The sequence below is a fragment of the Carlito syrichta genome, unplaced genomic scaffold (assembly GCF_000164805.1).
Source record: "Carlito syrichta isolate Samal-C Ts95f unplaced genomic scaffold, Tarsius_syrichta-2.0.1 Scaffold304596, whole genome shotgun sequence".
In the NCBI taxonomy this organism is placed as follows: domain Eukaryota; kingdom Metazoa; phylum Chordata; class Mammalia; order Primates; family Tarsiidae; genus Carlito; species Carlito syrichta.
The window spans coordinates 63,553-70,755 of record NW_007248692.1 but is presented as its reverse complement, the minus strand read 5'-3'; positions in this window follow the sequence as shown (position 1 = coordinate 70,755).

Sequence of the window (7,203 nt, the reverse complement as noted above, 5' to 3'; positions counted from 1 at the left end):
CGCCCAGCTGATTTTTTGATTTATTGTAGAGATGAGGTCTCGCCTGCCCAGGCGGATCTCAAACCCGCGGGCTCAGGCAATCTACTCACCTCAGCTTCCCAAAGGCGCGGGATTACAGGCAGAGCCACCAAGCCCAGCTGAAACTAATTTTTTAAAAGTTTTTTTCCTCTTCTGCTTTTCTATCTGTAACCATGCTTCCACCAAATAGAATTACTGAATTTTCTGAAACCTACAGGGTGCTATCTTAATTCCCTATCTTTGCTTATACCAGTTTCTCAACCTTGGCACTGCTGGCACTTTGGGCTGCAGAGTTCTTTTTGTGGGGTTAGCATCTCTGGCCTCTATCCACTAGATGCCAGTAGCACCTGCTCCCAGTTTTAACAACCAAAAATGTGTTCAGACATTGCCAAATGCCCCTGAGGATAAGGGGTCAAAATCACCACTGATTGAAAACTACTATTTATAAACATGTTGCCGTAGTGAAAGAATGCAAACTTTGGCATCAAATGCATGTGAGCTTGAACTTTGGTTCTCTGGGGGTGGACATTTGCATTTTGGGGCCACTCAGCATCCACATTCCCTTTCTGAAAGTATCCCATTTTCTTTTGGTGGGAACAACTTTTTTTGGTCCCATTGTATGTAGACTTGACAAGACTCTAAGCATTGGAGTTCCACTCCTCTTCAGTGTGGATCTGAGCTCAGTCAATCCCATACTTTCTCCTAGCACTTATACCATCTCCAGCAGAGTGATGTCAGGAATGGCAAAAAAAAGGATGCGGTGGCTCAAGTCTGTAATCCCAGCAGTTTGCAAGCCTGAGGTGAGGGGCTTGCCTGAGCCCACAGGTTTGAGAACAGCCTGGGCCACTTGGTGAGACCTCATCTCTATAATGAATCAGAAAAATTAGCCAGGCATTGTACCGCACGCCTGTAGTTCCAGCTACTTGGAAGGCTGAGGTGGAAGGATCACTGGAGTCCAGTGGGTCGACACTGGAGTGGCCTTGAGTGTGCCACTGCACTCCAGCCTGGGCGATGGAGTGAGGATCCAACTCAAAAAAAAAGAAAAAAATGTTGGATGGGATAGTTGAATAGGTTGGATGGTTGAGTCATTCCAGTTGCCCTTACATCTGTCCTAATGCCAGTTTCTTTTCTGATTTGGGTTTTTAGATTCCCATTCTCTCTGTATACCAATATCTCTGCCATAAATGACCTTTTTGGCTAAATATGTCAGAGTTGTTTTCTGTTGTTTACCTTCAAAGACACTGTTATTGACTAGCTTTGTGTTTTGAACCTGTCTCGACATATCTCCAAACCTATGTTTCTCTTCTGCAAATTGAAAATAAAAGCTATTTATCTTTCAGATTTGCAAAAGATGTGCTCCCCTTACCTATCCTTCATTAGACTAGGTTTTATGCTAAGTCCTGGAGTTGAACGAGATACCACCTCTGTCCTCATGGGACTCCCTTTCTTCGTCTGACAAGATAAACAGCTGGACCCAGACATCAAAACAGAGGGGGAAAAATGATACTTTGTCAAAACAGTACCAGCAGGAGGTCAAATATCGTTGGTTGAAATTGGCCTTTTGTCCTCAGCAAGCCTCCAAACCACTTCATTTTGTGGTTACTCCTGCTAATGGCCTCCCTCCCTTCTTTTCAGCACAGAATGTGGTGCTGAGAGGGGAGGGAAGGTTTCGGTCAAGGAGCTTTATGCGTTCGTGATTCTCCACTCCCAGCCTAGCCAAAGCTGCTGAAGGGTCTGAGATTCTGCGGTAACTGCTCTGTTAGCTGCAGGAGCAAATAAAATAATCCAGGGTCAGCGTTTTGTTTCTCATCTGACAAACAAGGTCAGGTACTTCTTTGCATAATCCAGTTCCAATAGTTGTGTAACACTAAGAGACAAAGAGGGGAAGGTTTTCCAGAACGGCTGGTGGTTAGGCACAAGGTAGGTTTAAGTGTTCAGTTTTTATTGTAGGACAGGAATGCTCCCCTCATCCTAGGCTTCCCTTCTGCAGAGTGGGGAAAAAGAATCCGTGGTGAAAGGCACTTTTGTACTTCTTGGCTTCATGCACTCAAGTGCCAGGTGCAGAACTTGGTTCCCAGAGGAATCAGAATGTCATTACTGTAGTGGCCAAAAGTTCAATCTGAGAGACCACCAAGAGCCAATTCCGATGAAAGTTCAAGAGGGTCTTTATTTGCAAGCTCAAGCCTGGACCTCTGTCGACAACTGACGCAGCGGAGTATACTCAGAGGCCCTGACTTCCTTAAGCAGGTGCCTTTTATGCTTTTACACAAAGGGAGGAGGAGTTTGGGGGGGGACTTTCCAGTCTTGTTACCATTTAATTGGGTAGTAACCTCTGGGGGTCAGCTTAATCGTGGAGGATTGGCTAGCTTGACTCGGGCTGACCTTGACCCACTAGCTGGGGAAGTTGCAGAGACATTTGGAAACTTTAGGTGATTTTCCCCTGGCACCTGATTGGTTTTTGCTAAGGGGAAAGTGGGTCAAGGGAAGGGGTTGAAGCTTGAACTGGAGCTTTGCAGTTTTTCCCATAACTGAAACTTTCAACAGCTACAGGTTATGTTTTAAAGCAGAAAACTAAAATGGCTGTGCTATTGTCCACAAGCCGATTATATATTTATTGGGTTATAGCATGCTCTTAACCTAAGTTTATGGTATACTCTATTACGGTTCTCTCGTTACCATCAAGGTTTATGACCATTAGTCCTGATTCTTACTGCTTATCAATGCCGCCACAAACTCTGAACACTGAAGCAGATGAAAGAGAAAGCTGTACAAGCAGGTGGCAGACATGGGTGCTCCAGAGATCAGGGCAGCAGTTTGAGGCTCAGGCTGCAAGGACTGTGAAGACTCCTCTGTCTCTTCCCTAGCAATCCTCTGCCAAGTGAGCCCTTTACATGGAAGATAGCCTGTGTCCCCAAACTCCTCTCAATGTACCTTTTGTTTTGAACTCTCCAGGGGTAAATTTTTCAGTCTTTTCTTTATAACAAATAATAGTTAATGTCATTCCAGCGAATGAAACAAGAGGATAATATTTATTAAAGAGCACTGGGTGAGCTGAAATTCTAGGCCCCAGGACAAAACTACTTACCCCTGCTGGGCCGCACCTTCTTTAGTAAGTTGCCAAGCACTAAATATTCTGTTTCCTGTGGATGACTTCCTTTTTTGAAGTGTTTGATGAAATACCGAAAGCTTTCTTCTGGGCAGAGAAAAGTGCGACCTCAGTTACAGATCCCAGATCTTCTGTTGGATATCTATACCCGAATGCTCCAAAACACTGCCAAAATTAACATGCCCCAAGATGATGTCATAACCTTCATCCATACATTTCTCATTTTCATGTTCTCCCTCTCTTGGTGACTGGCACCATATCTGCCTAATTGCCTGTCCAGATACCTGGGAATCATCTTAACCCCTCCCTTTCCTATACACCCCACCCGTTGTAACATTTCACAGATCCACAAAGCCCACATACCTCTCAAAACTGTAACTCAAATGAAAAAGATGAAAAAGATACCTGCACACACATGTTTACTGTGGCATTATTTACAACAGCAAAAACATGGAACCAACCACACTGCCCATCAAAAGAGAATTTTTAAATTGTAGTACATATACATGATGAAATATTACATAGCCATAAGAAAGGGCAAAATTATGAACTTTGCAGCAATTTGGATGGACTTAGAGGCTATAATACTGAGTGATCTATCATAGAAACAAAGAACTGAGTATCACATATTCCCACTCATAAGTGGACCTTGAACAACAATTGTAATACTATAAGAAAGGGATTGGCAGTAGTGGGCAACTGCCAGGGGAGGCGGGGCACACCTCATCAACAAGGTACCTGCATAATGAACATTTGTATACCTAACCCTGAATTATACCTCACATATTAATAAAAAAAGAAAAGCTGTCATCTGCTTCTTATCCCTACAGTCACTCCCTTATTTCGGGACTGTATTGTCCTGGGACTTCTAGTGAAAGGAGAAAGAACTTAGACCTCAAATAATACAAATATACCCAAAGTTACTTTCCATAATACCTCATCTCCAAATCCTAGTCTCTTCCCCAAGGTGAATTCCCCAACGTGAATACTGACTATTGTTAGGAGTTTGATGTCTAGCTTTCTATAATGTTTCTGTGCATTTTCAGATATACCAATTATATACAAAGATATATAATTTATTCACATAAATATTCTATATAAAATACTCTGCATTTAAAAATCTTACCCAACAAATGCCTTGAAGGAATTTCCATGTCAGCCTAATTGTACACCTATTTTTTAATCTGTATAAATTCTAGCATAGCGAACATCTGTTCTTTGGCTAGTGCCTTGAATTTCCCTCAGGAAATCACCTCCCCCACTATTCAGCCACCTTATCTCTTCCCTTCAGAAGTGGGACTATGGTCCATTTTAGGCCAATCTGTGTCACAAGAATGATCCAGGGGTGGACATGTGCCCCAATCTGGGCTAATGAAAATCATTGCTGAGACTTTTGCTGGTTGCTAAACTGAAGGTTTCCCAGGTCTTGTGCTGACATCATGGCTACAACCTGCAATCTGGAGCACTGTGGGAGACATTTCCATTACTTGCAACAGTCTTCTTCAGTGAGTACCCCAGGACTTGGTTTTATCCTGTAATCGGATTCTGTGTCTTCCATATTTTAAGGAATCTTTATAATTTCCAGCTCAGAGAGAACACTACCTTTGGCTTTCCCAGTCTGTTTTAGAATTTTTAAAAATAACTCTGTCACTTCTCTTGGTATCTTGCACATTGCCTTTAATTATCTATTTACTTGTCTGTCTCTGGACTGGACTCTTTACAGACAGACAATAACTAATTATCTGTCTGTCTGGTATTTGGTTGTCATTCATAAATGTTTACTGCATTACTAACTAAATAAAAAGTTGACCTTGCATTCACCTCCCTGGATGGGTTCAGGGGATTCTAATGCTTTTTAAAGCACAAAGTTTTAGCCGGGCTCGGTGGCTCAGCCTGTAGTCCTGAGCCTTTGGGAGGCTGAGGTGAGTGGATTGACTGAGCCCGCGGGTTTGAGACCCACCTGGGCAGCAAGACCTCATCTCTACAATAAATCAAAAAATCAGCCGGGCGTGGTAGCGCATGCCTGTAGTTCCGGCTACTTGGAAGGCTGAGGCGGAAGGATGGCCGGAGCCCAGCAGGTCAAGGCTGCGGTGGCCAGGAGTGGCCACTGCACTCCAGTCTGGGCGACAGAGTGAGACTCAAAAATAAAAATAAATAAAAATTAAAAATAAAAAAATAAAGTACAAAGTTTTTTACTCTCTTGTGGTGGATTAAACTATTGTTTAGCAAATATTTACTCTCCTAAGAGAATTCCGCAAGGTAAGTATATTACTACTCCCTTGACTTTTAACCTTAGCCATGGGACTTTCCTGGGCCAATGGGACGTTAATGGACAAAATGTGAGTGGAGACTGGTCTATGCCTGGGTGGTAAGGTTTGCCATCTCACATGCCTGTTTTTTTCAGTGAGAAGAACCTGCCTCAGGTAGATGCTGTTTCAAAGACGATGAGAGACACATTGAGTAGATCTAGATCCAGTTACCAGCTTGAAACCTAGATAAGCTGAGCTCCAGTTTATCTGCCCCTGGGTGAGTGAGAAGATACTTATTGTCCGACACTGAAACTTGGGGAGGGGATGTGGCATTGTGATGTGGTATTATAAGAGCAATATCAACTGAAACACACCAGGGTACTTGTTATGAATGAGGTTTATGAGCCCCACCCAGGACCAAATAACTGATAATCCCTAGGATGTTTTTAGATATTTGTATTTCAGCAAGTTCTTCAGGAGTTTCTTATGTTCACTGCTGGGCTACAGATAACATTTGTTATCATGATATTTTTGGTGACATAGAGCAATAGGCTAGGTTAGCACCCAGAGAGCTACTATAAACAGACAAACAAATAACAAAGAAACAAGAATGTTCAGAGAGATTTGGGCTGTGAAGGATCCAGGAAACAAGGTTTTCTCACAACATCATTTATTGAGAAGAGTGAGAACTGAGAAATATAAAAGCATCTTGAGGTGATTTATAAATGTACTACTGCTAGAAACTTGCCTTTTCATGCAGGTACCCAGTTAATACAATTTGCTTAAATTTGAATAAGCTAAATTATTTGGCCTTTAGAATACCAATGGAAATACAATATTAATTAAATGTGTATTTATTAAGCACTTCTAAATACTAGGAATTCTGGAGAATGCTGGAAAAATCTAATGTGTCTAAGACAGTGTTTGTCTTAGTTTGTTTTCTGCTGCTATAATAGAATATCACAGACTGAGTAATTTATAAATGATGAAAGTTTATTTGGTTCATGATTCTAGAGACTGGGAAGTCCAAGAACATAGCATCACCATCTGGGGCAGGCCATCCCATGGTGGAAGTGTGGAAGGGCAAGAGAGCACATGAGACAGAAAAGTTAGAACCAAACTTACCCCTTTATCACAAGCCCACTCCTATAATAATTAAGCCAATTCTGTGATAACAACATTAATTCATTCATAAGGGCAGAGCCCTAATGACCTAATAACTCCTTAAAAGTTCCACCCCCAATATTGTTACATTGGCAGTTAAGTTTTAGCAAAAGTTTTGAAGGGGTCATTCAAACCATGGCCATGTCATTACCCAAAGAACTTCCAGTCTAGTTAGTCATGTTCCCTCTATGTGCATGGGGTTTTCAGTGTTTCTAAGAAAATGGATGATGCTGTCTTTGCTTCTCAAATGATTGCAAGGGATGACATTATCATAACTTTTCTGATCATTTGTTTTCTTTGAAACCCAGCTTGATTTTTGTCTCATGGAGGTCATTCTATAAAGCAGATGGCAAGACAAAGTCATTTATATCTTCAACTCTGAATTCACCTTAGCACTATTGTGCCAGCATCCTTCTTTACTGTTTTACATCCTGCCAGATTTCACCACTCAGCTCCCATGCAGGAGGCCAAGGCTCCTGAACTCACGTTCTGCAGTTCCATTCAATGTGCTAGCTCTACCTGGGCAGAAGCACAGAAAATGAACAAAAAACAATGTCATGGAGCACTATTATAACCACTCTTTCAGATCGTGAAATTCATGCCTCAAGAAAGCATTTTCAGTAGCAGACAAAAGACAATTCAGTATTAGACAAATAAGAGATTGCA